General features: G+C 38.6%; 1 protein-coding gene, 1 long non-coding RNA gene and 1 other non-coding gene across 5 annotated transcripts in view; 1 reads left to right on the top strand and 2 right to left on the bottom strand.

The window, feature by feature from the left end:
• Positions 1-21,649, bottom strand: part of vangl1 (VANGL planar cell polarity protein 1) — a 93,163-nt gene extending 71,514 nt beyond the window's left edge. The window contains exons 1-3 of one of the 3 annotated variants that reach the window (XM_015363863.2): positions 21,558-21,649; positions 21,398-21,479; positions 10,447-10,556 (exon numbers count right to left, since the gene is read on the bottom strand). The gene's annotated coding sequence lies outside the window, so the exon portion shown is untranslated. Of the gene's footprint in view, positions 1-10,446; positions 10,557-21,397; positions 21,514-21,557 lie in introns of those variants that run through there. The other 2 variants (XM_015363862.2, XM_069178806.1) reach the window with 2 other exon arrangements.
• LOC107079458 (uncharacterized) lies at positions 17,042-27,010 on the top strand. Its single transcript, XR_001480406.2, has 3 exons — positions 17,042-17,125; positions 26,484-26,555; positions 26,666-27,010. It is a non-coding gene; the product is annotated as an uncharacterized lncRNA (long non-coding RNA).
• On the bottom strand, positions 21,823-23,912 carry LOC102690092 (nescient helix loop helix 2). Its single transcript, XR_011181620.1, has 3 exons — positions 23,252-23,912; positions 22,817-22,905; positions 21,823-21,914 (listed from the first exon to the last, which is right to left on the bottom strand). It is a non-coding gene; the product is annotated as a nescient helix loop helix 2 (transcript).
• Positions 27,011-27,271: the final 261 nt, after the last annotated feature.

Genomic DNA, 27,271 nt, shown 5'->3' with positions numbered 1-27,271 from the left:
TGAACTCACAGCCTTCCAGTTATAAGATCAGAACCCCGACCACTGCTTCATTATAAGATAGTAGACTATAAATAACTTAAAAACACATACTGTCGCCACAGATAATTAGATTTTTTTGCATAGGCCCTTGTTTATAAAACCATTTTTTTGTTGAACACTCCAAGCTTACTGATTAGAAGAGCAAATTCATGGAGGCTGTGACACAGCTTCAGGGGGTGAACTGTAAGGTTATCGAGATGCTGATTGTGCCACAAATGCATGCTACTCAGTTTTTAAGACACCTTTCAGCTTGACGGTTATGTCCTGCCAGACCCTGGGGTGCGTAACACTGGGGCGTTGAAGGGAAACCTCTCATGGGAGACACAGCCAGAATTGGAAGGTCTATGTCCTTGCTCTTGTGTGACAGATTCTTTTGCCCATTCAGTGAGACTCATTTACAGCTCTCATTCCAAAGTGTGCAGGGCACCACCCACGTGAACCCTAGTTGCTGACAGAGTGGGAACACTTGTCCAATATAAGCCATATTGCATGCCTAGAGCTAGAGGAACTAGAGCACTGATATTAAAACTAACCTACAGAACATGAAACACGTGTTTCAGAAACTGTTCGTACAAGTCCCTTTTAAACAGACAGAGACCTTCTGAACACAAAGAGCCCTACCATATACAGCACACAGAACAAACAGAGCTCTGACGAACACAAGTCCTGCCAAGCATACAAAGTTCTTCATTTCAAGTAGAGTGGGTGCTTTTTCATGGGGCCTGAAGTATCTCCAGACATAGAAATGTGTTTATTTTCTGCCTGCCACTTCAGGAATCTTGTGTGCTGTCTTCACGTGCTTGCTCAGCTCCTCCGCTGGTAGCACATGAATCCACTAAGACAGGCGCTCCCTTTTAACTGATTAAGAAAATCTGTGACATTATCAACCAAGTCTGCGTGGGAAATAAATAGAACCTACGTGCCCCCTACCCCCCAAATCTGCTTTCACATCTTCCCAAACAGGACAATTTGTTCTGGGGTTGGTTAAGAAGGTATGGAAGCCCGTTTTCCATAAGAAGGAGTGTATCAAAGCCACAGAATATTTTCTCCTGGGAGTAATTTAACTATCCTTATTTCAAGGATAATACTTGTTTTTCTATACTTCCACAACCTTGAGTTTCTGTTTTTTTTTTTAGTTTCTTTATATATGATCTCATAGCACAGCTGCCCCTTTAAAAATATTTCTACCATTAGTTCAATGTTGGTAGTTCGAAGTATTCTGCATCACACTAACTGTCCAGTTATCAAATCCAAAGGAACCTCAGTCTTTCATTGTTACAGTACATTGCTGTCTATGTCTACCTCTGCTGCCCTTGTGCCCTTGTGATTGAAGGCCCATGATTTTTCCCAGTGCAAAACCTGTGAACAGGTCTGCTCTGGCACCGTTTCCCAGCCAGCTACACGGGGATCTGTAATGTTTGTTTGGGACAGCTGCATGTCGATGCACATGCAGGCCTTCCAGACCAGAAAATGAAACTCTCAGAGGTTTTCAAACCACCTTCATATGTATCTGGAGCAGACAAAACTTCAGCGGGCTTCATTCGTGCTCAGCTACACCGTGGTCACACTGGGGTTTCAGTTCAAACGCAGGTGTGCTGTTTGTTTTCAGAACCCCTCTTTTAATCTTCTCCAGTCTGACCGTCACTAAAAAGCATTTCAGATTTTTTTTTTCAAAAAATCTGTTTTTTGGCTGCCACGGAGAATTAATGAAACATCGTCACAGAAACCTCAGAAAACAAAACTCCTGTCTCGCTTTTTCATAAAGAGGACTGAAGGGGCCTGTAGTTAGGAAAGATAATTTGCCACATTTTTTTTTTCTTTCATTGAGAATGAAAACTAAAATTATGTTTAATTTCAGGCAGCCAGGTAAGCTTTATAGAGACATAGCAGATTGCTTTGATTTAGATGGTTATAAATAACAAATGATTCACTGGACCCTGCAAGAGACACTTTAACTGGAATGTAAATACGCATTTATCTTAATCCCACGTGCCTGTCTGGTGCTTTCAAAGCAAGATGTCTGTCTGTTGCTCTCAGAATAACACCATACTGAGGAGTCTTCAGCAAACACGTCTGTGCACACTCACCATGAGAATCTAGCCTTGTGTATTTAAAGTGCTGAATGAGACATCCTCAGACAACACAGAGACATCAGAGTGGCAGCAATACATTGGCCACTCTTGTTCTCTGTTTACAGAAAGAAGTTGCTCTTGTTAGGCTTATTTATCTGAATGTGCACACCCTTTTTAGCTATAGTTTTGAAGTGTGTGATATTTAAGGAGCACTGCTGGAAGATACAAACATCTGCATTTGATAAATTATACTTTTGACTTCAAGATAACTGAATGTAAAAAGGGGATTGTAGAGAATCTAGACATTGCAGGTCCTAAGGGCTCCTCTATTAATCAGGCTGACGATTAAGAAAATGTGATTTGTAAAAAAAATACCAGGTGATTTGCAGCACAAAATCACTTGGGTAGAATATTTTGGTATCCAATTTATAAGGTCCCAGTGTCGCATTATGGAAGGTGATCAGTCCTAATTGAAATTGGGTAGCAGGCAGTGAATGATTATGCTCACAAGATCTCTGTGTAAAAGGGACAGGGCTGTGATTATTGTAATGGAGAGACATGGAGCAGTTGAAAGGAGTTCACCCTTTCCAGACTTCCTACTGTATGCTTGAGGAGTTAATCGAAGAGGGAGGAATAATACTGACGTTGCTATGGAAAATCTGAGCATTGGACTGTGCAGGCCTCTCTTAAAGGGGACCACCAGTACATCTTAACAATGTTGACCATGAATTACGTTCCATAGTTCAGTCTCTGCTTTCACAAAGCTTGCAGAGGCATGCCACTGTGATAGAGCTGCTGTGTTGCAACACTACCATCAATTTATGTACGCTCTTGCGCCACCTTGAGGTCACAGTCTGCCATTTCTTATCAACCACCAAACAATTGACTTGCTTCTCAAGAACTCATTCTGTTTGTACAGTACCAAAATTGGCACGACATAAGAAAAAATGTAATATAGAAGTATTTGTCACACTAGCTTTAAAAGATGACACTGGATTTATTTTAAATAACTTTATTTAGAGAACGTCTGTTTGTCAAGAGTATCTCATTCCCCCACTGACAGTAGCATGATCCTGACAGGTTGCCGTCGCATCATCCAGGTGGATGCTGCACATTGGTGGTGGTAGAGGGGAGTCCCCATTACCTGTAAAGCGCTTTGAGTGGAGTGTCCAGAAAAGCGCTATATAAGTGTAAGCAATTATTATTATTATTATTATTATTATTATTATTATTATTATTATTATTATTAAACAGCCTACACAACAGCAGGATATGGGGGTTTAAGTACTTTTGCTCGTAGCTCATTTACTTCTTGAGAGACTCCCTTAATTTCCCTGCCCTGTTAGTTTCCGGGAAATTAGTCCCGCAGGATCTTTTGAGGATTTGTAAAACGTTTGCCCCAAAAATATTTCAACGTCTTTCACGTAGACGGAGATGACACGATATAGATTTTAGTCTTAGAGATTTTGTCAATGTTCGCGGTAACCTTGCAATAAAGGCACATAACACAGAAGACTAGCTCAATTTAAATAAATATATAATGTATGCTTTTCTTATTTAAATTAAAATAATTTACTTGTAGAAAAAGGAATGGATATTGCATACCTAAGCTCCAGTGTCTTGAAAAATTTGAAGCTTCTCTCACTTTATTCTCAGGTAACACCGTTAAACTGTGGAACGTACCGATTTCCCAAGTGAGAATCTGAACAGCGCTTCAGTGAAAAGTTATAAAACCCCACTGTAGTGTGAATATCGTATAAAAGTTAATTAAAACGGAATGTTCTGTACGTTTATTTACTTAAGATAGTCAGCAGAGGGCGACAATACACCATGGCGCTCACCGAGTTGCGTGAGTTTCCCTCAAGGGTAAAATTAAGATGTTTCTCAGTTCAGACTAAGAAAGATTACGCTTTCATTTCGTAGATTCTTGGCACCACTATACACATATGAAATTCATGAAATAATTTGATTTAATTTTTATTTACAGTAGGTGTGAAAATATTGTAAAAAATATATTTAAATATTGTATGTCTTGGGTTTATTGTAACATAAAGCACAAAACAAAATGCGAGTATAAAATGAAATGCGCTTTCACTTTTTATGCACGTGAAGTGTCACAATAACTGCAAATTCATGGAAACAGGCAGAAAAGGTTAAAGGTCTATCTCATTTCATTATTAACGTCAATATGACACGCAATCAATTCAAAATATTCAAAAATACTCAGTATAACAAGCTGCGGCAAAATACGGAGACGTTTTTGGAAAAGAGTGTGCTGGTTTTGTTGATAAAGCAAACAGAAATCTGGGTCTGCATCTATCCCACGTTATTCCCGTCCAGCGAAAGAGTTTATCGAGGTAGATGATAGTGCTCCGAAAATGAAAGGATATCGTACCACAAACTTCTGTGCTTGACCAGGATCCCTAATCAAGATTCCTTTCTGTGTAAAGAGCTGCTTCCTCAATATAGCTGTATCTAGTTCCCCCATGAAAAGTAAACTTGTTCATAAATAAATAATTCATTTAAACATTTTGGTGTTCTAATTTGCGCATTCCTCTTAGTACCTTAGCACATCATTGGAGACATTTTAAAACTCAAAACGACCTCTTCCACCGCTGCCCGTAAATTGAACATTAATGACTCTAATGCACAAATCGCAAATTACTTACATGCTTACTTACTTTTCGAGAGCATAGAATAAATCCTCTATAATTCAAACTTTTGCCAAAAACAACAACAGAAATAAAGCAATAAGTGGACACGATTTGGGCCTATAATGTCTGCAGCTCGATGAGCTGCGTGTTCCGTCTAATGTGGTATTCTGATCAGACAAAAATGTAAAAATATATCTGTGCCTGTATTCCAAGACTGACATTAAGAAGGTGGTAGGCTTACATGTATAACAGGTTTCTTAAACGGAACTGCCTGCCACAAGAGACAACTGGGAAGATAAGAAGCTGCTTTTAAATGCCACATTTTACTGGAGTGTTTGCTGTTTTGGTTCATTGTGGCCTTTTGACATTGGGGTGGGATTTAATTCACCCGGCAGCTGATTGTAAGCGCTTCATTGCATTGCCGGGGCAAACCGTCCTGACTGTAAAGCTCTGAGCAGGGGGCTTGCAAGACCAGATGAATGTTATACTGGGAAAACACTTGTTTCCCTGAACACGATGTGAAACGGCGTGCTGAGCACAGAGCCTTGTTCAGGTGATCAGTGGTGTGGTGTCTTTTTATTCCTCAGACCAGGTGTTGGAAACAGTTTTAAATGAAAAGGAGTGATAGGCATAGAAAGTAAACTGAAGAACATTCATACCCAGTACAGGATCCACTTACTCTCAGAGTGGCCGGAGTGCAGAACAAAATCACAAGGCATTTTGAAGATGCAGTTTTCCATAGACCAGGGTCCACTAATGGTCCCAGAGGGCTGGTGTGTCTGGATCTAAATTCTACAATAGATAGAAGTGTTGCTGATATAAGGCCAAGGCAACATGCCATTCTATTGATATATTGTATCATTTCATCACCATTGATATTCAAACCCTTTCTTCTACAGTATGTCCATATTTTAAGCCTGGGGAGTTTTAGACTGAGGACAGAGCTTCCATTATTCACCTCATTATTCCATTATTCTTCATACTTATAAACTTACTTACTCCTAATGCAAGTATTTAACAATAGAACTGCTATTAGGGTCAGGTTACAAACCAAAAGCAGGCCATTTGGCCTGTCTGTGTGCCGAAACCCATGAACTAATTTAAAACAGAGAACGTTTCTGTCTGTGTCTTAAAATGAAAGGGAAACTTGTCCTCCAGGTTAGCGCTGCTCCTCAGTCTTCCATTTCGTGTAGCTCCACAACTTCACATGTTTGAATTTGTTTGTGCTTTTGTTTCTTTATCCTCTCAGAGTGTCATTCATCCTATAATCAATGTGTTTGGAATATTACACATCACTCAGAAACACCTTGTCCTCACTTCACCTGTTTGCATACTATGTAAGCCAAAGAGATCGTGAGCCTTGTACCTGCTGTTACATTCCTTAAGAATGGTGTGAACAGAGCAAGTACAGCACACATTTTTGTACTGCTTAGGATTAGCGATACACATCTATACAGAATATAAATCAAGCACAAAAAATCAGACTGCTGGTTCACTGAAGCTCTTAAAATAAAGTTCTCAAAATTGAGTTTAAGTAGCCATTAAATCAGTTTTTCTGTATAGAAAGGCCTAGGATTCCACTTTGGATTGTTGATAAATTTGAACCTGACAGGGCATCTTTGATTGATTTTGAAGTAGAATGCAATCCGGCAACACACATGGATATCAAAATGTCTTATTCTGATTTTTTCTAATTGTTTCCATGACAAGCTACATATTCTACACTCCCTCACCTGCAAAGACTGCAGTCTTCTCCCTCCTACATTTGTATGGAATAATTTTCTAATAGAACTATATGGCAAAATTGATGCCATTCCTGGACAAAGAGGTTTTACACTTTAAATGAGCTGTCGGCCTTTGATGCAGTAAAAAAAAAAAAAACCCCAGTTCTTTAATGCAAACAAGATGACAAGTCCTGACAGCTGAGTCTCCCATCAGATCCAGCCGCAGGATCTCAGTGAGGTTCATGTCAGATGGTTGTGATGAGCCTGTGATTGTGATGGCCAGTCTGCTGTCAGAATCCTTTTTCTCCTCAAAAAGTCCGTTTTCAACTGGGCTGTGTGCTTCAGGACGTTGTCGTGTTGACATGAGATGTGCTGGTTAAAACACAATCAGGTTAGTCTTAGTTATTGGCTTGTTAAATGTTTTTCAATCAGAGAAGAAGTGAAGCAAGGCCAGTTCAATGACAGAACCAAGATATTTAACAGCCGGCATTATGAACTTTTCATTCACTTGGAAACTGTTCTGTTTCTGGCTTGTAAGCCTGCAGAATTGTGTGTAAAACCACATTATCCTTTTAATCCTGAGAATGGTCCACATGTTCAATGCTGTACACTCTGATATTTTGCCATATTTTGCATGTTTCATATTAAGCACTGGAGCCACAAACTATAAAAACAATGGAACTAATTGTGACATCTTGATTGGTGTCTGAAAGCAGATAGGGTAGCAGATTCCAAATGACAAATGTTTCATAGAATACCAGGTCTGCTTTTCTGACTTTTGTATTTGCAGATACATTTTTTTTATTTACTTTTTATACAAGCAAATATCTATCCGTCTAAAGTATGCATATCAGTTCAAGAATTACTACACCTGCTGCTAAAATAATAATTAGAGTAATAGGGACAAAAAATTTAATGTTAATCTTAATAGTCTAACAGTTTGACATGACATTACTCTTGCTAACACTTTCATAGCAATATTGAGGGGAAAACATTGTCTTTAATTTCATTACAAGGATGTGTTCTCTAAGAATGCATTGAACCTACATCATAAAACTGCTTTGGAATAGGGCACTGAATAAATCACTGTAAAGTAATAAAAAAATCAAACCCAATTATAGTGCAGCAAAGGTGCTAAGAACACGCACACGTGCATCAGCAACAAGCTCCATCTCGCCCTGTTTATCAGCTCTCAAATTTATTTAATGCAGTCTCTGTGCAGATGGTCCCCATTGAATCTGCTGGGTGGTTTGTGAAATCATTGAATTTTTGTGTCCAGAGATTGATGAATCTCTCCCAATGGAAAATCAGGAAATATATATATATATCTCAATATTGTGGCTCATTTAAAACAAAAAAACCTCAATGTGATGAAAGTTGTACACAAAACATATTGGTTTGAATCAAAACTAAAACCACAGACCCTCTTTGCTTGGAAAGGTATTTTTGCCTAAATATGGAATTATTCTTCTAAGCTTCCTGCCCAGGTAATGAAAAGCATTACGGGCTTTTAAGCAGTGTTCTGTCTGTTCAAAAGTCCATTGCATTTTATCATAGGTGAGTGTTTTTTTCCTTTTCTTTTGCAATTATAATTTAATACAGGTTAAATTAAACCCTTCATATAAAATTAACTGTTTCCAACAATGTTGACTTCCAGTAATTTAATGTAGACAAATAAAGACAAAGCTAAGAGGGAGATTGCATTAGCGCACTGTCTATATTATATATGTATACATACATGCCTATAATTTCTTGTCTACTCTGCCATGGGTGCAGATGGTCTCAGTTTGAATGGATGACAGTATCCTGTGCTGCGGTATTGTGAGGTTTGTGTCGGTTCAGTTTGAGAGTTAATGAGAGCAGACTGACTCCTTTTTTCCTTTTCTGCCCATTTCCATCTGTTCCAGACAAAGGACTGTGAGCCAGAGAAAGCTGGGTCCCTGCTGGTGAAGTGGCCAGGAATAATACAAGCCATCCTGGGGCTACATTACAACACATGGATCTGCTTTTAAAGCACACAAGCCCTTCAAGACTCAGAGCGAACTGAACAGAGAGACAGAAGAGAACTCTGTAGAACAGAAATAATAATAAAAAACATATCAGCACTAATTTATATTGCAATCAAGTAAACATATGGCTGTTTTACAAAAGAAACAAAAAGGACTTCGAATAAAAAACAACAAGAGTTTGACTTATATCCAGCTCGCCCTTTTCCACAATCATAAAGAGAACGTAGTCAAATAATAATCCAGCCCCCTTTGTATGCATCATGGCATATGGTCACTTGTTTGCTGTTACATAATCCTTGGTGAAAGACGAAGCAATATGGCCCTTTTCACTCATGCTGAGCCATACTGTCTCCTAAGCAATACTGAGAGCAGGCATGTTAAAACATACAGTACTTCAGAAAATAAAGAGAAATACCACAAACACATAAGAGAAAAATTAAGCTTCTACAGTCATCCCTCGACTCACAAACTCCCGGTTTACGAAATTTCACTACAACTGAGCCAGTAATACATACTTATTTTTCACCCTATGATCAACATTTTTCACTACAATGAATTCAAACCTCTTCATAGGCAGTGAATTACATGGAGGAATACGTGCTGAGGCAGTGACTCTCGGAAGAGGCGCCCAGCTTTGTAGGACTTTGTCCCAGTTTAGACTTGTTTACATTGTGCTCATTGTGTTGCAGTGTGCTTGTGCTCTCTTCATTGTGTATGCAATCAATATCCATCATTGGTCCAAAAGATGTGGAAAACTCTCAGGGTAATGTAGAGAAAGCATTAAAAGCAATAACCATGTACCAGAAAGTAGAAAAATTTTAATTAAATGGATTATTACTTCAAGTGATCGAAGTTTGAAAGATGAGATAATTGTTCTTTCTTTTATAAATCATAAACAAAGTCAATGGGGGGTTGGTTGTCCACTGGTTATAATAGAACTGACTAGTTATATGTATACAGTGCTTGTTTACTGCTTTGTATATGTGGTTAGGTTTATTGATATTTAAAAAAATTGTTTTGAGGCTAAAACAACGCTGGGTATTTACAGTACAGCTGTGTCCTATTCTAATGTATGGATAGTGTTTGGGGTGCTTGCAGGGTCCATATACTGTACACACTAGAGCATTGAACATGTGAATTGTGTTTTTTATTTACACATTTTCACTTTATGAGCAATTTTTAACAAATGAGCAAATTCATAAATTGAGGGATTACTGTATTTGGTGTACAGTATATGGCATTTTCCATGGTCTAAATGATGTCTGTATGCCTTTTTTGTGTATTTTTAACACAGCATGTAGAAGAAGGCGATAAAGTATCCTCAGTCAATAAGAGCTTTATCACCCTCTTGTCACAGAGGCAGGGTCACTAGCAGTGCAGACCAGGAGTGTAGCAGCCAGGCCAGGAAAATGCCTTTAGGAAATGTCATTTATATTTGCAGGATGCTATGATGGCTTACAAAGATTTTCATAAGAACAAACAGTAAAGTGTCCTAATAATAATAATAATAATGATACAAAACTTGTTATATTGCTCTTAAAAGCTCTTTACAGAAAAAATATAAAAATATAAAAAACAGATACACAATAAGAGGAGGTAGCAGATTTAAACAGTTACAGTGAGGGTTTGGAATACAAAAGGAAAAGCAAAGGGGCAGACTCAGAACCAGTTAAATAAAGGCCCTTCTAAAGAAGAAGGTTTCAAGTCGAGATTTGAAAGAGCTCAGGTAAAGTGACTTGCTGATATCCTTAGGAATAGAATACCAGAGCTTTGGAGCATAGCTGTCTTTCAGTTACAACTCTGGGAATATTATGACTTTATACAGTCCCTCAGCTTTAAACTCAGTAATTAGATTAATACTATATTGGTTGTATTATAGTTTGCTCCACAGCCTCAACGCCTTTGTTTTCTGTTGAAAACATCCCGTTCTTATTGATATATACTGTACCAAAAGTAGCCAAACAGATCACAGTCTAGCAGGTCTTCCATGATTGTCAGAAAAGCAGCCAGCTGTTCCAATACATCCTCAGGACTGGAGCTGGTGTGTACAGAACCATCCTGCATCCAGAAAAGAGAACATCCTGAGAGAACATCAAAAAAGTTACAAATGAGAAGAGGCCATCAGCCCATTGACCTTGTGTGGTACTGACAGTGGAATTACCCAGCTTCCCTCTCATGCTTCTGAGGGTTTTGTGGAAACATGAGCCCCCCATACAGTATATACATGCAATGTATGTGCTCCTACAGGAGCATGTGCATCAGGCCCTGCATGATGCAGAAGGTCAAGCTACCGCACACGACTGCATTTGTGTCTGCTTCCTGTTGTGTTTGGCATGGTGTCACAGACATCTTAGCACCATATTACAGCTGCTCAATTTAATACGCTGGAGTCTGCACTGCATGAGTGTCCCACGGTGCGCATTTCAGGGCTTCGAGGAAAACGTTCAATAAATATTATAATGGATGCTTGTCATTTGCCTGTGTTGTAATTGCCCTGAAAGTGCTACGGAAATGTAATTACAGGAATCATTACTATAACTATTAGATTTATTTGATTTTTCACAGGTGACTGAAAAACAGGGATATGATTAAAAGACGTAAAAATAATGACAAAGAACTTTAGAACCACGTATTCCAGGATTTAACTAATTGTTTAAAGGAATTTTATTTTAACAAAAGCAGTGAAGGAAAAACAAACACAACAGAAAATGCGTAGTATGAGCAAAGAAAATATGGAGGAGATCGCAAAATGACGGTGACAGATTGTGATGTCATTCCTTCTCACGTACATTCATGGCATCATCTGGAATCTTTCTAATGAAGGTTCCCCCACCAAGCCAGTGCAGAACCAGAAACAAACAGTTTTCCCAGATGTAAAGATAAAGACTAATGAAGACTGAAGACAACCTGTCACCAAAGAGACCTTGAGGAGGTCACGTCTAAGAAAAAGAAGTATCTTTTGAAACAAACGAGATTAAAGGACGTCAATGGAGCTGTCTCCTTCCCACTAGAACCTACTGAAGAGGTGCAAATTGTAAAGTTGCTGTTGAAAATGAATGGTCGTAATTCATCAGCTGTCAAAAATTCCACCCACTCAGAGTAACCATGACTTGCAACCATATGAGGTATGAGGTGTATATATTTCCTTGTGGAAATCTGGGAATATCAAGTTAAATGCTATGCATTGGCAGTGGGGATTGGAGATTTATTTGATGTTTAAGCCAAAACAAATATCTCAGCATTTTAACAACTAGTGAACATGTAGTGCACAAAATGTCTTTGTAGCAGTGAATGATAAAAATCAGTGCACTACTTAAAACTATAGTTTAAGCTCCATAATTTTAAAATGAAAACAGTTGTCCAAAATGTCAAGTAAAATGTGTCTCGCCCTCTGCAGCCAGAGGGCGCTCCTTCTCTGTCCTGTCCCTAGTTTCCGGTCTGCTGTCCTTCCTGTCCCTCTCTTTCCCTTGGGCTATATATTTCCGGGTCTTGCACTCTGTCCTCGCTCAGCATTGAAGTTCGGATGTCCTGAGACCCGCCTAGCACCAGGGCGCCCCACGTCCGCTCCCTGAGGGCATAGGTTTCTATACGGCATTCCTGAACTCTTTGCACTATGAGCCCGGGCCTTTTTCCCGTCTCGCCGCTACGAATATGGGTCTTTTTCCGCTCTCCTGCTCCCCACGGTTTGTCCCTTTGGACGTCCGTGACAGAATGCTTCTTCTAAAATCCTTATGAATCTTACCACACTACATAGAATGTTTATAGCATTTTCCTTTGCTTTTCCCTTGGTCTGCTATTATAATTATGGAGATTGAATTCAGTCATTTGAAATATTACCTTTTCTAAGGCCTACAGTTTGCTGTTTGCAGCTATTTACAACTTCTCTGTTGAGCAGAACAACAGCAGTGTGGCCAATGAGGTGGACAGCTGATTGTCCGGGCATGGGAAGTAGGAACAGTGGCAGCCTCAAGGGGTGGATTTTTATCTCCTACAGTATGTGTGTATCTGTATGTTATGTATTCTCACTGACTGTATGGCACTTTTTACATGAACAAGGCCGTACAATACCTGATCCAAACCTTGTCCTGCATAAGGCCCACTTATATTCATTAACCCCAAAGACTTACTCTGTCTACCATTTTGAAAAAGAAATCCCAGCAGTTACAGGACAATTCAAGCCAGAAGGCCCCAGATTCGTGAGTCTCAAACTTTGCTTGAAGCTTTTTATCGGGTGAACCTGTAATCTTTCATTCTCTGAAGGGAAATCCAACCATGAAAAACCTTCTGAGCACTGAGCATTCATCAGTGAGGGATAACAATGGTGGACAAGGAGAGTGCCAAAGCAAGGATGATTACTATAAAATCAATACACAATCAACAGGAGCAGTGACATCACAAAGGCAATAATAGATGGCAGAGATAAGACGGAATAAGGGGGTTGAGAGCTCTTTGGGAAAGTGGACAAACCGGAACCATGACTGCAGTGAACAAGGTTGAGGTGATGGGAGAGAAAAGCAGGCTGAAGTTGCTTCTCAACACATGATCTAACAGAGCCAACTGATGAGGTGTTATTGGCAGGACTGCTGTCTAAAGTGAGATATAAGATAAGACTTCTTGCATTAGGAATTTGTCTTTTCAAGTACCCCAGCTTGCTCTCTATGAGACACACAGATGGGGAGAGAGAAGCTTAAGGTCATAGCACAGGATCAGCCATTTATACAACACCCCTAGAGCAGCTGGGGTTAAGGGCCTTGCTCAAGGGCCCACTGGAGTAGGATTCCTCTGCCAGCCGTAGGATTTGAACCAGCAACCTTTCAGCCACAGGCACAGAGTGTCAGGGAGGGTAGGCTATGTTTCACACCAAGGGACCCCGAGAAATGAAATCAGTGGAGGATTCGGTGCAATAAATACCTTGGGTGACACATAATGACTATTCTGCATCAGCAGATCAGGAGGATTTGAATGAGGTAATTGAAGTAACAGGAAACTTGAGGAAGACCAGACTGTATAAACCTAGAGTGAAATTTAGCCAGGACCCCTACTCTCCTGAACAGCACAATGGGATCCTCATTGGTCAAGCACTCAAATGTTTATTAAGTGATATCCTGCTGCATGGTGATCCTGGATGGGGCAGTGGTTTGGACATTCTGGTCCTGAGGGAAAAGAGCTATGGAGGGTCAGTAAAGGACTCTGCTTGAGATAAACCCTAATTCATTAGGTCTGTCTATTCTAGTATTGTGCTGAGATTACGCTTATAGCGATAGTGAAGGGTTTTTAATGGTTGCCAAGAATGAGAATTTTGGAGTTCAAATTTTGGAGCCTCTGCGTTGCCTTCTCAGGAGTCAGTGGGACCCTTCCTCCCTTGCGCAGTTCCATGTAATGGGAGTGGGGCCTGGCCCAAGTGGGGGTGTGGCACCCAAAGCCATCAAAGGAGAGGAGAGAGGCTGTTGATGAAGGGGACTGAGGGAAACAGTCAGTGCTTCTAGAGAAACCCCTTCCACCGAACCCCTTTCTCCAGTGTGCTAGAAAATGGCACTTTGAGAATCAGGGCAGTGGACATACAACAACTTTCAGAATCGAATGAATACATACTTTCATTTTTAACAACCCATCTCAAAACAGGTCTACTTCTGGGTTCAGTGCCATGCCAAGGTGTGTATTGATAAACATTTTAACATTACATTTTTTCTTCTCCATAAATAATTGCTCTTTGATGCACTCTTCTAATTAAAGGGGTTCGTGCCATTCATATTTCTCTCCTAAATACAATGTTGACCTTGTTACAGATAACATTGTATGTCTCTCTCCTGCAAGATTTTCTATTGCTTTTTCCACTTGGGCAATATGACATTGCAGCCATTTCAACAAGAATTTCAGCTAAGAGGTCTGGACCTAATAGTATATTTATTGTTTAATCTCACAATTTTTGTGTTTTAAACTTTTTAAAAAACGAAAACGAAAGGAATTGCGAACACTGGGAACACATGGTCAACAGAATGATTCAAACAAAAAAGAACACTTCAAGCTTGCTTAGAAATATGCGGCCAATGTAAACTACTCACATACTGTACTTCTTGAAATGAAGCAACAATACGGTCACAAAACTGCAGTTATACACTTAGAACTACACCTCACAATTTTAGAACGATATATTACTAAACGTGATAAATGAGATTGGTTTACAGGCAAATGTAATTGCAAAATGTGAGGATTTCAAAGTAACACTTCATTCTGTTTTCTTGACGCGGAATCTCAGACGATACAGCACGCACATCTCACCGATAAGCGGAGAACCCGTGGTGTGCTGCGCGTGTGCACCTGCAAGTACTCCTGCCATTGGCTGTCTCTTTAAAAAGGTCAAATAAGTTTAGTAACAGAAGTCGTTTCTAATAAATCAGATGGAAATTGCATTTGAAACACAGTCATGCATGTGCATAAAATTACATGGATATTAAATTTATGTCACATCACTAAATGTGTAAATGAGTAAAGACTCATTTATTCTCAAAGTTACTTGCCTTCCTTTTATACCGTACTGTCCCTGTGGCACGGATTCCCGAATACTTTGCTGTAAATTCAGAATAGCACGTGTTTATGGCTTGTTTTTGGTGGCATTAAAAACAATATTTAGAATGGGTTCGAGAGTGGAGAGCTGCGTCAGCATATGAGCTGCAAAGCAACAATCCGAAGTTAATTACACTCCGCAGTGTAGAAAGAAACAAGAAATAACTTTTCGGCTCATTCGTAATATGAAGACAACCACCTAACGAAATCTTAAAAACCCGAAACATTGTGTTCCTTTCCTTTCTCTCTAATTTCAGCGTGGAATTAACTTCTGGATGTTTACATATTTAGAATTAAAACATCACAGCTGACGTACAAGTATATCAACTACTTTTAAATATTTCAAAAGATACCGCCATTTTACATTATCAGTATTTGAAAAACTCTATGAAATGCTGTGCTGAATCATGTATTCTTAACCAATGCACACGCAAAGAATGTCTTTCGCGATATTGCTTTTCATTCTCAATTTTTAAATATCAGAGAAGCCTAACAAGCTGGTAGTTCGCCTGCCCTGCTGTCTTAGCGCAAGATAGTGCTGTACACTAAATTAAACCCTAATAAAAGAGTTATTGTGTTTTTTAAGCATGTAATTATTCTGCTTTCAAGAAAACCTTATTCGTCTCCAGCACTGCTAATAGACAAAGATTAATTTATTATGTATACACTGTATAATTTTTTTTATCATAATTGAGTTGTGTTACCCCTGTAATTATACTGGAGGAAAAAGTTTAATAATATGTATATTTTCTGCAGTTTAGGACCAGAAATTCCACTTAAATCTAAATCAGTATTTAATAATAACAAGTCAATTACTGATATGTCTGTGTGTTTTGGCTCAGTGCATGTTTATATTGTATATCCTACTTGTATTTTTTTTCTAGCATTTATACAAAAACGTTCTTTTATATAGAAAAAGACCTAGATAAAAACGAAGCAAACAAGAGATCAGACCAAAAGTGATACCACCTACCACCGAAGACAGTTTCGGAGCGAATCATTGCTGCATTTTAGCCTCACACATACATTCAGATTAAATCTAGGCGAGAATGGGGCAGATTTAATTGGAAGATTCAGAGGAGTCAAAAATTTAAACTACAGTTCAGCGGACCACACCGCAGAGGGAAACCAAAAACAATCAGTTCAAAACTCGTCTAGGCTGTGTGGTGTACCTGAGCGAACTGTTTCTGAAGATGTCATCGTGACTTGATTCCTATTTTCTCATGAATCTTTCATAAGGGCATCATTAGTTTTATTCGGGGACAACAGACCCAGATAGGAGCGTTAAACGGAGTGTTTCTGTGCACGTTTTGTCTTCGCATTGGAGAAAGCAGCCCCATACCCAAGCGAGAAAACGCAGTTTCTGCTTAATAAAATACATTCAAATTAGCTCCGAAATGTCAAGTTGATTTTGCAAAAAATAATGTGATGCATAACAGCAAAAGAATAATTAAGTAATGGCAATTGGATACCCGAGACCTCGAATGATTAAATGTTTTTCAAATCACTTCAATCATGAAACGGGACCAGATGGGTATGTTACCTTTTCGCTGCTGAGATGAATTAGTAGGGAAACACTCATTCCAATTATTAGGAGTCCAAAACTAACCAGCGGTCAGTAATATAAATGCCTAACCCGAAGGTTTAATATTTACAATAAGTGCATCTTATTTTTATGATTCATTCTGAGATTATTTTTCTAAACTGAAACTGCAACGAACACGTAATTTTTTCTTGAGGATTGTGGCGTTGGATTAATTACTCTTCTTAAAATATTTAAGTGGTGTATCTGCAAAATTAATGGGCGTTACTCTTGAAGAGGGCGGTGTGTTAAATTTACCACTGGCAAATGGATTGATTTATTGATTTTTTTACGTAGGCTATCTTCTTCCCACTGTCTATAGGAAAGCGAAGTCACAATGCGTGTACTGTATCACCAACGTTGTGCCACTCCGGTTTTCTCTGGGAGATTCCCAACATAAGCATTGCTAGAGTGCTTTGAACGGGTACATATGTGCAGCATCGGGCAGTGGGCGCAGTGCCTCCTTCGTTTCACACGAAGGGTGAGTTTGACCTCAACTTATATATGCTTGTTACTCCGAGAGTCAAATAGGCCGACACGTATTTTGTCATTTATATGACAGGGGGCAAGACCACACTTAAATGAAAGGAAAATCTGTTTTAAAGTATGTTGATATGAGAGGAGATTTACATACAGATTATTTACATTTAAAAACAAATTAGGTATGCCATTTGAAGATTTTTGTTCCAGAGTAAACTTTTGTCAGCGTTGTATGAACCATGGGTTAGATATAAATCTACCAAGAGAGAACTCTGATGGCATGTTTTGGAAAATCAGTAGGAGTATGTATGGATTTAGGTCATGTGGAGTACAAAACTGAAAAATGGCATAGCACTGAATGAGGAATGTTGAACAGACGGCCCTGTGTTGCTATTTTACATCATATATAAAGTAGACGTTATTAATTAACAATGTCTTAATTAAAAGAACGGTATCTCTCTTCAGCCCCTCAAACCACCACAAGTAAAATATTTTCCAGCTATTCCAACGCAAGTGTTATACAAAAACCGTCACAATCCAACACGAACATCACAGATACCGTAAACTGGAGGTAGCTCTTGTCATTGATTTGAAATCCTGTCCATATTACCACACTAGTCTGAATCCTCTTAATCAAGATAGACGGTTTTGAGGACAATGTTTAACTTTCTGTAGAAGTCATGTGTTCGCACTGCACGTGGCTCATTTAAAAATAAAAACCGAACATATAGTGAAAAGGAGCATGAATAATCGTAAAAGAAATAAACGCCAACGATGAAATGAAATGAAAACAAGAACAATAGAAAAAAAATCTCTTCTGTACATTTAGGGTGTTAAACTTGAGGAGGAAACTTCCGTAAGAAACATAAGAGTTTATGTTGACACATCCTCTGTCCAGAACTAGACAGTTTGGGAAAGTGATTAGTTGACATTAGATTAGTTACTAGATACTGTACGACGAAGACTGAGGAGTGCGAACCGGGAGATGCAATCTGACGTTTATTCAATGCAGTAGTTAAAACGTACTTGATTTGGTTCTCGCCGTGAATGGAACGCGGTTGCAATACAAACAAGAAAAACATTCTCAGTGTCACACACAGGTTAAAGGAACTGGCTATCTTCTGTTTCTAGCAGAGGCAGTAAAAGAGAGACTTGAGTAAAATCGTGAAGGGTCTTGAGAAAATTAACTCAATAGCCTTCTTTATATTCAACAGAAACAATACATACGCACTTTAAATTGATTAGAAAGTATTCCTAAATAAAAACGTCGTCATCATCATCTTTACTGTTGTTGTTATGTTATGCAAGGACACAACAGGAAGCTACAAGACTGTCGCATATCTGGGACAAACTGTCAAGCAACGATTTTGAAGTTGATTTCCTGGAAACCTGAAAACAAACAAAAAAAAAACGCTTGGGTGAGACACTCGAACAAATCATCTATTTACAACCAAATAAGAGAGGTCGTCCATTATTATTAGCATACAGCCCGATTAAGAGTAACCATTATTATTGCAAATTATTATGACAGAGGCCTCAACATTCTGGAGATTTAGTAGTAGGGTTTTTGGTGTAGTGGTTCTGTATGGAACTTCTCCCTTTCATCTCACGGATAGTAACAGGTCAGCAGAACTTGTTTTAACACAATCTTAATTTTCTACATACATGGCTGTCAAACATCTCTTTCCAAAATGTGTTACTGTCGCTTCAGGGTAAACAAACGACGACTTGTTTGCGATAGAAACATATTTATGGGCTAAGGACGTTTATTTAAGGACGGTTTATTGTGATTTAAACTTTAATCATTCCTCTTTGTTGTGCACTGGAAACATAAGGGACCTTCGTTGGCTTTCGAATACGTACAGTAATTGCGCAGGCAACCAGAGAGTTCCAGCTTCGGTAAATTAATTTTATATTTTAAATGGTCACAGGGACGTGTTACTTCAGGTCCAGCCTTTTCCCTGTTATACTCGGTAATATTGCACGACTGCCATTCTTGCTTATAAATTTCCTTCTCTTTTTTTTTTCCCACGGGAGGTGACAGACGGCCAGTAATGTGGTTGTCTTGGCTCGTCTGGAGTAACACCTGCCCCCTCTCTGGGGAGAGCACGTTTCATCCAAAGGGGAAGAGTAGCAGACACACGCATACCGAAATCACTCATTCACAGTGACCATCATTTCCATGCCTTTCGACAAAAAGATATTCACCCGTACGCGCCGGAATAACTTCTGAGTACTTGATTTTCACACCCTTTGTAATTATTTAAACGAGATGAAACGCATCCCATTTAAAAAAACAGCCGTCAATAACCGGAAAACCTATATCTTTTTTCATAAATCCATTGCCGTGTAAGACACCTATCATAGGAAAAAAATTCAGTTATACAGTATTTGAATTTAGTATTTTTAACGACTGTAAATCCAGTAAACTAAAGTTACAAAATTGAATTAAAGTAGTTCCACAGATCTGGCTATAGGACGCAGCCCTGGACTCGATTTAACTCTTTAATCTGCGAGATTGGTATTGCAGTACAGCTTGTTTAAAATATAAATCTAAAAGTATCTGAAAGCACGTGTTTCATAGTTGTCTCAAAACTACAGTATATGATACAATTGACAACAACAACAACAACAACAACAACAACAACAACAATAAGGAAAAGGAATCAGAGAAAGGATACTCTAAGCACTGAATCACAAATAATTTGTTTTAATTAAACTGTCATAAGTGAATTAAGATTTTGCCTGTATTTCTAAAACGAATGAATGAGGCTGTAACCTCTTAAAACTGTCAGATTGACTGAAGAGCGAATTGTATATTTTGTCTTCCCTGCATGCCATGTGTGGATTAGACCATCTCTCTGTAGTAACTGTAAAAGGACGATAGCTTATTAAGATACAGAAATTAATACAAAAAACAGACAATTACTTTTTTAGATATTTATTTTCAAAACAGCTCACCATTAAGATATGAAAAACTGTGTTCGTTAGAAACCAGCTTATTATAGCTACTTCACTACAAAATATGTGCTATAAAGCAACGAAGACACGATAAAAACCCTGAAAGACAAAAATCTTTGGATAGCAGATATGTCGTTTTTCCTCACTATAAAATCAGTTATTGTATTAAAGAGGTTCACAGCAGAGACACTCACACGTAATTAAAAACAAACTAAAAAAACAACCCACAGACTTAATCGAAAATTCCTATTTTTGGTCGCAGCAAAGGAAAGGCAACCTGGAATTTAACCTTGGTCGAGGGAGCTATATCCCAAGACTTTCAAAACTGAACTGAAAGCTCCAGCCGTGTTTGTCGGACTCATAAGATCCAAATCTCAGTCTTGTGCATGACAATTGTGAATGGAGAAAGACTTCATTTTTATTGCCTTTTGGGACCAATGAGTTTTGTGTAATATTAAATTCCAAGCAGCCATCCCCTTAAGACGTTTTTCAGAAAAAAAGCTACGTTTAAACAATGTTGATATCAACAAGTTATCTAAGGGTTCTACCCAGATAGAAGTGCTTATCGTTGCCATGGACAGATGAAAACCCCAAAAAAACATTGACATACGATTCAATTTACAACATACTTTCAACATAAAAATAACCACTGACAAGTGCAATAGGAGAGCAAAAATATCACTTTTATACTCCAAAAACACAGACTAAAATATAGATAATTATACATACACATTTAAATGTAAACAACGGGTCATACAAAAGACACGGACTGTAAAAAAATAAAATAAAAACAGCAATATAAATAAATAATATAAATCTAGAAGCAAAGATAATAAATAAATATTAAGGTCACAATTCTGATGTATTTTAAGAAGAAGTGGCACTTAAATATTTTCATTTATTTTTCCTCTTTTAGGAAATCGTAACTACATATTATTAAGCAGCTATTTCCCCTCTTTCGTCTAAATCGTGTCCATCTTTTGAAATTTACCACTCCGAATGGACTTTTCGTAACTAAAGTCAAAAACGTTACAAATATCTGGGACAAGTTCTAGATGAATTTGTGAAAGAATGTATCCAAGACCCTGTCTAGAGATCTTTCGTATCCCCTAAATTATTGCATTCTTGTTTCGCTAGTTTAACAACAGATTGTGTTTACAGGTATCGGTTCTTTTTCATATACTGGGAAATTCTGCTTTTGCTTTGCCGGAGAATTTGGGCTTGGAGTCGACAACAGCAGCGCGCCTTCCTTTCTAATTTCTCTGTAAACACTGCCGCTGTTTCTTAAACGAAAATACTGAAGTTACAATACCGGTGAAGTTGTTCTTTTCTTCCACATTTCCATCCCGCGGGAGCCAAATGTACTTTGATTTTTCTTTCTTCTTCGTATTCCGCTTTTTCAAAAGTAAAATTCATAAAGTCACTAAACGTCCAGTACATGGTTCAGATAAGAGATGTAGCAAATTGCTAACCTTAGAATTTCAATCTTGGACAGCTTCTTATCCGGGGGCAGTGTGGGGAGTAACTTTCTCAGTTCAGCAAAAGCCACGTTAAAAGCTTCGACCCGGATCCTCTCTCTTGTGGCGTGTGCCGAGCGGTACTTTGCTGTCGCTCGCCGCCTCCTGCGCTTCTCCTCCCGGCTTAAGGTTTGGGGGGCCAGCGCTCTAGTCTTTCCGTCCCCTTCTCCGGGCTCGTCGGAAACGCACCCGACTTTCATATCGTTTAGTACCGATTCAGCATCGGACTGAGCCCACGGATGGTCGGAGTCGGGTTGGTCAGGGCTCAGCATCATCTTCAGTTTTCTTTTGCTTTATAGTGAGAAAGAATAACTGAAAGGAAAAAAAAAACATTTTATTGAATACAGCCCAAGGCTCACATGCGCCTGGCAGCTCATATTGCAATTTATGACGTGCTTCCTTTATTGTGAAACAACTGGAATAGCAGATGTCTGTTTCATATAGGCCTATCTTATAAACTGATGCGGATAGGCAATATCAGCCCAGAGACTGAAACATAGCGTCAAATTCGTTCAATAAGACAGTGGAAGTGTTCTCGAACTCAGGGCCCAGATCAATGCAATCATATGATATCATAATATCACACAAAGGCTACGTAAATTTAGATTTGCAACTGTTAATACTCGCGTTGATAACAAGCTACACGTATTTCTTTTATTTAAGAAAATTGATATTTAGATTAACAAATTATGAAAAATGTGTTTTAGATTATTATTGGATGACATAACATGTAATGCATTTTTCAATTAAGCATTTTATACCCATACTCCTTTCGGCAACACAACAGCTATTGGTAAAGCCAATATTTACTAACATCATGCTAGAACAGGTTTGAATAGAAATGTCAACATCACTACTTTAATGTAATTTAGCAAATGAAAAATACGAGGGAGAGCGACGTGAGAGGGATGTTTCAAATGCGAAAATGTACTTTGCGAACACAGCAACCGACCTCTCAGTTTATACAGAAAACGAAAAAAAAAATAGCTTTAAAAACTCTCGGGTTTTTCACGCCAAACAAGTCAAAAGAAGCAAAATAACCGAATGCGTAGATAAAGCGATAGGCTAAGGATATTTACTTTTGCACTGCAAAAAGTGTTTTATGGAATCCAACTAAATTTAGACGTAGTGATATGTCACTATAAATACCCCTATGGAATAGTGGCTTTTATTATTTTCAGAAACCCATAAAATACTAAATAATGAATGCATACTGATAATGCCACCATCTGTCACACGTGAGATGAACAAATCTAGCAGGCTCCCAGTCTGACACCACAGCTCTCATCACGAAAATATGCGACTAGAAAATACAAAAGACATGCCCGAGATCAATCTGTTGCACTGAGCAATAGTGCGAAAACAAAGAAACCTGGCTATCACGACTTAAGGCGATGTAGCTAACAATTACACCCGATTATATATCTGGATTCTAAAATTATAAATCAAAGTTTAATGCCAAAGGAATTACATCTGAGGGCGTCATCAAACATTCTATTTTGTTTAACTTTTTCAGGATATATTTTACGCAATTATTTAGCAGTTTGTCACTGACATAAAGACAATATATAACTTAAAAGAAATCTCCAACAAATTTCGTCATTAAAGACATTACATTCTGCTGCAATTGCTGAATACATTGAACTTACCTTCTTACACTTTTGAACAACTTTTAAAATTGTAGGTCCTTGATGTTTCTCTGTAAGGGTATTCCCACAACAGGGTTGAAAATCAGCAGAAGGACTTGCTTTGGTTTCTGTTACAATAAAACATCATCTCCCATCCTGGGCATCGCCTTTCGTCAATCGCTGCAAAATTAAAACTACAATTTAAGGCCTAAAACGGTAATATTGCTTTATCTTAAACCCGAACTGTTGATTTTATTCTGAATGCACGTATGTGTTCCTAAATATTTTTGACATGTAACAAAGGGGGTCTCCTCTAATCTGAAAGCTGCAACTGACTCTGTGTTTGAAGATAACAATCTTGCCCAAGTGGTGGCTCTTGTCTTGTGACCCCAAACAATAGAGATGGCTGTGCTGATAAGGTCTGGGGAAAGTGCCGAGATTTCTTCCCGTCTTCTGGCGAAAAATAGTCATCAACGACGCGGAACCAAAGGCACCTCTGCAGTAGAAACGGAAAAAAAATCCCTCCTGTGCTGTCGAGCTCGGTTTGTAGAAGGTATGAGACAGGAGATTAAAATGATGCTCCTTATTAAGCGATGCTGGAGTGACGGTGCACCGGAATAATTTTGTGGAATCGTATTGTCTCTCTCTCTTCCACCCTTGTTTCCCCCACCCCTCCCTCTCGGCACCAATGGAGTGAGCCCAGAGATGGTGTAACTGATAAGGACTGTGAAGGGGATGGATTTTTTTAATAAATTGGTATTTAATGAGAAATCCTATTGGGTAGAAAGGGCTGGACACAGATAGTCTCTTAATTGGGTCTGACATCTGTCACAGTGTGAGACTTTCCTCAATCCAGAACATTTCATCGTATTCCCACTTCCCATAGAAAACACGGACATGTTCATGATAATAATACGAATAACACCAATATTATCGTTTCGACGCTGCCCGACTGATCAGTGAGGGCACTGTTTAATTGAGTAAAACCTTAATTGACTTAGGCCTAGGATACCACTATTACGCTTCATATACAGCTACAATATACATTTTAAACTTCAAACATTAAACTCCATTGTTTCATTGTCGCCGCGAAGAAAACATCATTGAATTCTGTGCCCAATTTGCTAACGTTACTCTTAGGACTACAGCAGGAAGTAACTTTCTCACATCGCCTTTCTTTTAAAAGACCACCATTCTGGAGTGTTACAATTGGTAGCCGCCTAAGCTGTGAAGGCGGGGGAATTAAGAAGCGAAAGGCGAGAAAAAGGTTAAACCTCTGGTTGGTACGCAAAACACAGAGCAGCTGAAAAGCGGAACTGCGAGGCCGTGAGAATTAAAAAAGGGAAAGTTGTTGAGTGGGAGCTGGTGGTTGGGATCAAGGCTTGAGACTACATGTGAAAGCCCAAGATTTAGAGAGTGGTGCGAAAGGACCACTCAGCTCAGCCCGGTCTCACCTGTGCCCAGTGTAAGATACCTCCTGCGGCGCAGCAATAGGTGGGGATTCGGACTGGCCGCAGAGTTGAAGAGTGCCTTGAGAGTCCGCTTATTGCTTATTGCAGTAGTCCACGGAACAAGCTGAACCAGTATCTCGCCAAGATGGGATCACCATCATTTTCTTGAAACCCTGAAGTTAAGAAAGAATGGTCTAGACATGCACAGCACACATATAACCCTTAAACTCTCCGACGCTCATCAATTCGAAATATATCTTTTTATGTTAATCGATATTCTTTTAAAAAGTGTGGATAACAGCGACCTTGCATCAAGTCCTTCATGAGTAAAGGCTTATGTCGAGACATTGCAGAGTCAAAAGCAGGAACAGAAACACGTAAGTGCAGTTTATTTTCCAGTTTTCTTCTCAGAATAATATCAATCAAATGGGCAGTACTCATCATCATTAGTGCTGGACACAATGAACATCTTGCTTCAACTGGCAACCAATTGCTAGGTGTACCGAATTGCCTTCTCTTGTTTATATGAACCTTCCCTTAGTTATGTTATAAAATATAAATATCCGATTCAGAAAGTGCGATTTATCTGAAATTACGACGATTTTCAAGTTCAACGTTTTTTTTTTATTTTACAGCATGTCGAAAGCAGAGAATTTATGACGCAACATAGGAAAAACACTTCAAAAGCCGCATTCATAATTTCACGGTTCAGGAGTGTGGAAATAAGAAAAATAATATATAATCGTTTCTTAATTGCAGCAATTTATTGACACCGATCCGCTCTTCCTCTATGTGGCGTCAGGAGAGTAACAAGGGATTGAAACAAGGCTAAAGCTCAGCCGCAGATCTCCTACTGCGCACTGAGAAAATCCTACTTTCTTCTCCATTTTTACGAGCACCTCTTTTTGGAGAGCGCAATCTCAACACGCCTAAGAAAGAAAACAGAAGGAACTGATATCAAATTTAGAAAATAATAGAGGAATAGAACCGCAAACAGGTAAATCAGCAGGGTTAAAAAAAGCCTTGCGAGACCCTTGCGTGTCATTAACTAGCGACTCAACTGAAAGCCACAAAAATCAATGATGTTTACATTAAACAATTTCGTTTGAGATGACAATTTCTTTCGAATCTGAACTCGTGCAAAAGTTTAAAAAGTAGAATGGAAAGGATGCAACAACGCTAATAATATTCAAGAAGGAGTCAAAGTCATTAAGTTTCACAGCGGGAGAACTGATAAAATATTAGTTGTAGCCTAATGAAGTCTCATAGATTGTCCGTTTTCTTTTCCAAAAATGAATTTTCAAAGTCTGCTGTGCATTACATAATTTTACTATAGGTCTCCACATCTGTATCTACGTATGAGCTAAAATGCGTCGTATTATTTGTATCATTTCAACTATCCTTCCTCCAGTAAATAACGGTCAAACATATGACGCTAGCTCACTAGTCAAAGTTTCTCCACTGCCTGGGTTTTTTTTTCTTATTTTAATTTCAAATATAATATTTCGGATTTTTGTACACAACATTTGTCTAGCGCGAATTAACCACAGAGAAATCCACTCTGGGCCAAATTGAGAAACTACAATGCGAGTTAAACAGGCTCTTGGATTAATGATCAGCTTCAACTGTGAGCTACGCTTGAGGGATTGATGATGCAGCACACTCAGCAGCTTTGATGTTCCGCTAAAGGCGGCTTAGTGTATTTAACAATTGTCAGGGTTTCATTTTTAAGAGATGTTAGTACCAACAGAAACGGATTCGTCATAGGGTACATTCAAAGCCTGGTGATGGTCTTTTAACAGACCCTGAAAACGGAAGAACGCCAACGATACATGGCCACCGCCGGAGCTGGCTCCCTCATTTCTATGGATGAGGTAACTATTGATCTCAGCATAGTGAGTTCTGACGTTTACAGCAACATCCTGTCTGCTTATGTAAAAGAAAATGTTTAATAGTACCTAATAGATGTCGCTTCATCTTGCAGCATGACAACTGCTCAAAACACAACCAAAGCCATCAAGGATTTCATCAGGGGAAGAAAGGAGAAAAATCTTAAGACTGTCCACGTTAGTCTCTGATTTAAAATCCAAATGAGCAGCATTTTACACGCTGAAGAAAAACTTGAAATCAGAACACTCCCAACTATCGAAGAAATCTCACACAGCAAAGTTCACGTAAAGATTTCAGAATGATGGCACAAAGACTTTGGTGAGGTGATTACATCACAGATTCCATGTAATGATTGCCTCAAAGGGATATCTAACCAAATACTGACTTTAACAATCAGAATTCCATTTTAAGTGAATTTGTCCCGATACTTACAGTTACGCCAAACCACTGGGTTGAACAAAAAATTTGTTTTGTTTTAATATAATGAAATTTATGCATGAAATTAGCCTAAAATTAAATGTATAATGTATTGTACTTACTGTATATTTTGTATTAACATCATGTTGACAAGTACAAATTGCTTTACAGTAATGGAAAAATATAAGCTTTTACTTTACTGTCACACCATTGTTGAAGGGTACTGTATGTGTAAATGTAGGCCTACATATATACACACATTAACTCACCTTATTATATACAA

The sequence above is a fragment of the Lepisosteus oculatus genome, chromosome 15 (assembly GCF_040954835.1).
Source record: "Lepisosteus oculatus isolate fLepOcu1 chromosome 15, fLepOcu1.hap2, whole genome shotgun sequence".
Taxonomy (NCBI): Eukaryota; Metazoa; Chordata; class Actinopteri; order Semionotiformes; family Lepisosteidae; genus Lepisosteus; species Lepisosteus oculatus.
This window is presented reverse-complemented; position numbering and strand designations above follow the sequence as displayed.